Source organism: Solanum tuberosum, unplaced genomic scaffold, assembly GCF_000226075.1.
Source record: "Solanum tuberosum cultivar DM 1-3 516 R44 unplaced genomic scaffold, SolTub_3.0 scf00031, whole genome shotgun sequence".
Classification (NCBI taxonomy): domain Eukaryota; kingdom Viridiplantae; phylum Streptophyta; class Magnoliopsida; order Solanales; family Solanaceae; genus Solanum; species Solanum tuberosum.
This window is the reverse complement of record NW_006238957.1, coordinates 378,166-386,208: the sequence shown is the minus strand read 5'-3', so window position 1 is coordinate 386,208 and position 8,043 is coordinate 378,166.

The following is an 8,043-nucleotide window of genomic DNA, read 5'->3' as shown; positions in this document are numbered from 1 at the left end:
TTTCAGCGTAATTTCATTCTCAATGTTGAAAGATTAGAGTTCTTGATAGGTGTTCTTGAAGTTCATTCTAAATCTTGTTTTGTTGGGATCTTGATGATTTCTTGAGATTAAAGTGGGTGTTTTGAGGGCTGTATTGAGTAGATTAGAGTGTACTTATATTAAGTAATCGAATCCAAGTAATTGGGGAAGAAACCGTTCGATTCTAGGCGAATTAGGGTGAGAAAACGAGCAAAGAATTTCGTCAGGTTTTCTCAGTTGGGGCCTGGCGCGTCGCGCCAGGCAGAAAGCCCTAAAGTATGTTCTGAAGTTTAGGGACTGGCACCCCGCACAACTCATAGCCCCAGGGTCGACTTCCCTGTCACGACTCAACCCACCGGATCATGCTGACACCCACTCTAATACCTAAGTAGGAGAACCCTCATATCCCAATAGTAAAAACAAGCGGAATTTAAAGAAAACGGAAATAAATATAATAATATACTATGATTTATAATTAATATCTCTGGACACACTATTAGTTAAACTTGTAAGGTAATTTAAACAACTCCCATGGATCTAGTCTAAACAGGTACAAGAGCTACTAAGAGTACAGCTGGACAGATAAATAAAAAACAGAGCTCCTACCATGCTGAAAGAAGAATGGAAACTGCTGGAGATTTTCTTCGTGTCACCAATCCTGCATCCAGACTATGTCAAAAGACATAGCAAGAGTAGTATCAGTACAAAACACACGTACTGGTAGGCATTATCGGTCAACCCGATGCCCACCACATAATATAAGAAACCCACTAATAAGGTCATGCAATAAACACTCACTTCTCCACCTGTGCCCCTTTCTTGAAATACTTACAATATGCACTAGTATTCCAACCACTCACATTCTTCTCAATCAATCTACCTACCAGGTACTTGATCATAGACTAACCATTTTAGCACATAGAGAAATCCCCCAATTACAACCACCAACATTTCAACTAACCGTTCGCGTCCTACCCTTGCTTCCTCGCCACATTACCAACCATAGTCACATAACTCATTAATTCAAGCTTTCTTAACACTAAACACAATCTCTTTCCCCCAAGTTGAAATCCACTTAAGCATATCCCATCACATAAACTATCCCTACTCTCGCCTTTACAACCCACGAATAACCAATATAAATCATCATATCATGTCTCCACTAAATACCACATATACAAGTCAATACAACACTATACTCACAAGCGTATATCAAGCATATACAATATTATCAAATTGAGAATCAACAACACATTTTATATCACATCATTGGTCCTCTCATGGAACCCAACGCAAATAGTTAGGATGCCGGAACGTGGCAACCGATCCAAGTTAATTATGCCGGAACGTGGCAATCGATCCCATAATTATGCCGGAACGTGGCAACCGATCCCATAGTTATGCCGAAACGTGGCAACCGATCCCAGTTAGTTATGCCGGAACGTGAAACCGATCCCTTCAAACACACCACAATCACAATCACAAGTAGATACACAAGATCATACATTTAAGTCATGATTTCATGTCAATGATAATTCCCCCATCTTATTCACAACAAGTGTGATCAACAATGCAACATTATCAACATACGCTAATTTGTCATGCTAAGCCCTAGTTGATTATCTAAGGCTTCCTTCTAGGTTTTACCCACAATTTATATAATTCCTCAATCAATCACCCCAATTCATAGTCTAGCATATGCTTATAAATCTAGTTTCCTTCATGATTTCATAGTCTTATTCTTGAACCAATTCTATCCCATATAGCAATTCTAGAAGCCCTAACAAGTCATCAATTTCTCTTCTCAAGGCATAAACCCAATTACTTGATTTTTAGAGATTACCCATGGAAATTACTCTGTGCACGAAGGTATACACACAACCCTACCATTGATTTTCATATATCACGTAGGAAGCAAAGATTTATAACTACTAAATTGTAAAACCTAGCCTACCTGGGCGCCAAGCAGTTGCACAGATTTTTTGACTTCGATTCCTATTTTTCGGGCTTCGTGACGGTGAATTTGGCCAATAATCCGCAAGATATTGCCATCCTCATGCTAGAAATCTCCTTCTCCTTCATTCCCAAGCTTAGAGCAGCTTTTCTGGGGTTTCTAAGGTGTTTTACGACTTATTTAGGTATTTTAGAAATATAGAGAAAATAAGATTTCTCATAATTTACGTTCTGCCCCGCCTATCCCACTATGGCGCCAACTTACCCCGTTGTGGTGCCACTGCCCTAGCGGCACCTGGCCTGCTCTGGCGGGACAGTGGCTCAGAGTTTTCCCGGATCTTTGCCTCTCCTAATTAATGACAGTTCGGATCGTTACAATAGATACCAATTTACCCCTCGTTCATCCCCGAATGACCAGTGCACGGGACATCACATGCCCCATTTCGATTTATTTCTAAATTAAAGGATTGGTCCACTACAGATTCACGATGAATGGCGACCTTTCACTTAATTAACACACGAAAGGGGTACTGTACCCCACCGACTAGAGGAACAAATGAAACCCACACAATGAACTAAACGTATTAAATCTACACAGCCTGGCCCGCCAGGGCGGTAACAATAAAGGGGGAATGAGGAACAAATTTTCCTCATTTCTCCCTTTCTCCCTTACTCAACTCTCCCAAAACCTCTCTAATCCCTCGCTCCGAACGTCGAATTTAAGGTAAGCTTTTCACTCTTACACTCTTTACTTCCGTATATATTCACATATGATTGCATGTTGCTAACTGATCGAATCAAAGACGGTTTTTCGGGTAGTTATTTTGAATTTTAACTAGGTTTCTAGATTGATATAATAAACGTAGCATGGTTACTTCCCTATTTTTCTTTTGATTCAATTGTAATACTTTAGAGGCTTGAACACGTGACAACCAGATTTTGGGGGTATATTTGAGTTTATTATAAAAATTTCCGCATTTTATTGTAATGGTTGAGTTTTAGGCTGACTTGTCTTGGTGGGTTAAGACGAGTGCCATCACGTCCATTTTTGGGTCGTGACAAAAAAATGATACCGAAATGGGTGGGGGAAGTTGGAGGGTCCCTTGGTGTAAAACTCCGATTTAGGTCTCTTTTATGAGTTATTTTGCCGAAACAATTGCTTATTTATGTTCTAGGATAGTTAAATAACTCTGATTTGCTAAAATTCTGTCAAAAATAGGGGTTTTAGGACAAAAAGACGCCATTAAAACGCTTGGTGTTCATCCCAGATGAAGGACGCTCTGGCGGCCTTCATCCCGCTATGGCGGCCTTCATAATCCCGCCAGGGCGGGAGTATGGCCACTATGGTGGGATGCGCCAGGCAGTAGCCTTACATTTAACACCATTTTTTTTCTTTCTTATTTCCCACTTTTTAGCCTTACCCCGACTATACTTTCGCGTTCTAATTTATATTCTACTAATTGCAAGTTCTCGAAATGGCTGGACAAAATTACGAACACTAACCTTTCATCCGGTTTCCTGATGCCGCGAGTCGGGAGAGACATTACTATAACCGCAACACTGGGTTCTGCTGCGAGAGGGGTTTTGTGATGCACAAACTTGAGGAGAAGGCACCTGCCTTTTATGCCCGCCTGATAGTTCGAGTGGACTCCACTGACTGAGGCTCCCCAGATGCGCGATCTGCTTGTGTGAGGGAGTTCTACGCCATCCTGCCTACTGTCCGTTGGGATGAATCTTACCCTATCATCCGTGTCCGGGGAGTTGACATCCCCTTGAATGCCACCGCTATCAACGAAGTACTAGAGCTACCCGACGTTCCAAATGCAGAGTTCGAGGCCAAGCTAAGAGAGATGGATCTGGAGTGGCTGAGAGACACTCTAGTGGAGCCTGCACGCTAGGATAATGTATACTGGGCTACTGCGAACGACATTACTAGCACAGACTGGTCACCTAATGCTAAGAAGTGGCTGCACTTGGTGACTAAGAGGATCCGCCTGACTGGAAACCGCACCGACGTGACCTTTCCCCGGGCTTTGGTGGTGGCCTGCTCCATACAGGGTATACAGCTGAATGTGGGGGCGCAGATGATCTCAGAATGGAAGATGTTCTATCGAGGTAACAAGAAGGTGTTCTTTCTCCCTGGCCTTATCACTGCCTTGTGCAAACGGGCCGGGGTGCCTCTATTTGATGTAGACGAGGTACTTCCCATGGATCCCCCCCCTTCACTCTCTTTTGGTTAGGACAGGTTCTACTTCTAGGAGCAAGATGAGAAGGACGGGCAGGGCTAGCAGCAGTAAGGCGGCCGTGAATTCAGATAATGATGACCCACTTTCAGGTGCACGGGTCGAAGAGAATCTGGAGGCTGTCCGGAAGATAATGGGGAGTGCATATGCCGACTTCCCTCCCGTTCCACCTAGCACTGCTCTAGAGGTCGAGATGCTTCATCGCCAGCTGCGTCAGAAGAGGAGGAAGGGTGTGGATAGGGATTGTCCGATGATTCGGATGTGGAAGACTATCAAGGCCATCTTTACCAGTGTTGCCCCTGGCAAGGAGATTCCTCAATTAGATCCAAAGGGATTTATATAGTTCCCGATGCTGAATTAGGCCTGGGCCGGCGTGATACCCCCAGAGGACCTCGACTCTGACATTGACACCACCCAGTCCGAGAGTTCCTGATTGGCTTCCTTTTCACCCCTCTTGGGCTTGTAATTGGACAACTCAGTTTTTCTCTTTATTGTTCTCCTAAGTTTATGTAGCACATGGATGCTTATTTTTTGCTGTCTGATGCAGCCTTTTATTTAATCTTATGGCGTTTATAATCTATTCTCTGATTTGATGAACACTGAAAGGATGGTAGAGATTTGTTCGAATCCCTTTTTGGGTTGACATTTCGAAGTTAGGGAAAATAGGCGAGGCTAGGTTAGGGCTCTGCCTCACCCTGTCCCGCTCTGGTGCGAAAAATCCAGCTCTGGCGGGAATAATCCAGCCCCAGTGGCTCAGATGAGACAAGAACCCAAGCTAATAATTTATGGGTTGTTTTCGTTATTCTAAAATTTCCCAAGGTTCCCAGCTTAACCAAACAATCTAAGATAATCTTCAAGCTAGGAAAATCAGTAGCTAACCTGAGTCAATCTTACGATACACGAACAAATACTTGGTCTATTATTTTAGCACAACAGCCCACACATTCCCAGAATACACCCAGTCAACAACTTCCTTTTTATTACGAGTTTTTAAAGATACTCGAGCATGTACAACTCACACATTTTGAATCAACCAGGCCAACTCATTGCACATAATAAGGTTCAGACACACATTTATAGTACATGAAATCACATCATCACATTTTAACTTGTTCCACTCTACATCCATAGTTAATTCAATCGACAAGAAGCACACATTCACAAATTCCAAGACACAACGCATATACAAATTAAAATTATTAGTTAATTCGTTCCATAGATGACCACTACTGGTCATCCATGCCCTTTACAGCTCTAAGGCTAGATACCAATTGGAACCTTCCCAGTTCCAATTAACATGTTGGTGTCCCTTCAGTCGTATCAACGACGTCTAGTTCACCTCATTGAGATACCAATTGGAACCTTCCCAGTTCCAATTAACATGTTGGTGTCCCTTCAGTCGTATCAACGACGTCTAGTTCACCTCATTGAGATACCAATTGAAATTGAGAGATACCAATTGGACTCATCTGATACTACAAGTGACACTCGCACGAAATGAGAGAATGAGTGGAACAATTCCTAGAATGCTTCCTAGCTTCCTAAAGATTAGATGTGGACGTCAACACACCAATCCGTAGGAGTTTAGTCTACATTTTGCTCTTGTACTAGGAGACCGGTAACCTAGGCTCTGATACCAATTTGTCACGACCCAACCCACCGGATCGTGCGGGCACCCACTCTAACACCTAAGTAGGAGAACCCTAATATCCCAATAGTAAAAACAAGTGGAATTTAAAGAAAACGGAAATAAATATAATAATATACTATGATTTATAATTAATATCCATGGACACACTATTAGTTAAACTTGTAAGGTAATATAAACAACTCTCATGGATCTATTCTAAACAGGTACAAGAGATACTAAGAGTACAACTGGACAGATAAATAAAAGACACAGCTCCCACCATGCGGAAAGAGGAATGGAAGCTGCTGGAGATTTTCTTCGTCTTCTCCTAATGAAATGTCACAAATCCTGCATCCAGACTATGTCAAAAGACATAGCAAGAGTAGTATTTGTACAAAACACACGTACTAGTAGGCATCATCGATCAACCCGATGCCCACCACGTAATATAGGAAACCAACTAATAAGGTCACGCAATAAACACTCGCTTCTCCACCTTTGACCCTTTCTTGAAATACTTCCAATATGCACTAGTATTTCGACCACTCACATTCTTCTCAATCACCCTACCTACCCGGTACTTGATCATAGCCTAACCATTTTAGCACATAGAGAAATCCTCCAATTACAACCACCAACATTTTAACTAACCGTTCACGTCCTACCCTTGCTTCCTTGCCACATTACCAACCAAAGTCTCTTAACTCATTAATTCAAACTTTCTTAACACTAAACCCAATATCTTTCCCCCAAGGTTAAATCTACCTAAGCATATCCCATCACCTAAACTATCTCTCCTCTCACCCTTACAACCCATGAACAACCAATATAAATCATCATATCATGTCTCCACTAAATACCACATATACAAGTCAATACAACACTATACTCACAAGCATATACAATATTGTCAACTTGAAGAATCAACAACACATTTTATATCACATCATTGGTCCTCTCATGGAACCCAACCCAAACTGTTAGCATGCAGGAATGTGGCAACCAATCCAAGTTAGTTATCCCGGAACGTGGCAATCAATCCCATAATTATGCTGAAACGTGGCAACCGATCCCATAGTTATGCCGAAACGTGGCAACCGATCCTAGTTAGTTATGCTAGAACATGATTTCTATATAGTTTGTAGACCTTTGAGTCGAGTCGTTCATGCCCATAAATTTTGCATGGACTCCATAAATTGAGTATCATTGAGAAGAGTAGTATCTTCAAGTTCTAAGTCTTGAGTATTAAGTTCCTAATCCCCTTTGAGATTATATTTCTAATCATGGGACTATTACATGTTACCCATGAAGTCCTTGAGTTGAATTGTTCATGCCCATAATTCCACATGAACCCTATAAGTTGAACAATCTTGAAATGAGAAGTATCTTTGAGTTCTTGAGTTGAGTAGTTCATGCTCATAATTCCGAATGAACCCTCTGAGTTGAGAATTCTTGAAATTAGTAGTATCAATGAAGTTCTTGAGTTCCAAGTATTGAATTCTATCTATGGTTATTGAAAACCTTGCATTGAATCGTTCATGTCCATAATTCGGCATGAACCATATTTTAAGAAGTCTTTTACAAATGTTTTAACTTTGTTTTAAGACTTAAGCTTTGAGTTGAGTAAAAAGTAAGAGTAAAGTTCATTTCTTCAAAGATTACATGGAAACTAAGTATTTCCAAGAGTAAATGTTTTTACATTTAAGATGAGAGAAAACTGAGATTTCCAAAAGAGTTTTGAGCAGTTTGAGTACCATCTCTTTTAAGAGATAGATTTTTGAGTAATTATCTCAAACCACAGAAAAGTTATGTTTTTAAATATATGAGCTAGTATATTTTGGGAGTAGTATTGAGCACCGATATGGGGGAGAGTTCAGATAATTCACAGCCCCCATAAACCATGTAGCTTTTACTGTAAGTTATATTGATTCATGTATATTGCAATTTCATTTTGCTATTTTGGTAACTTTTTTAACTCTGTTAAAAGTACCTGTGAGGATGATTGAAAATTTATCTTTTCTTTTGTCCCTTTCTACAAGTTTCTTCATATACTTTTTGGAAAAATTGCTTGTGGGTTGTGTTATATTTGATAGCACACAACAACAAATACGTGATAACTAATACGAAACTAATGATGAAGTTTGTTAAAAGAACCACACAGATCGCTCTCTTGCTTTCCACAATTAGTATATTATTTTG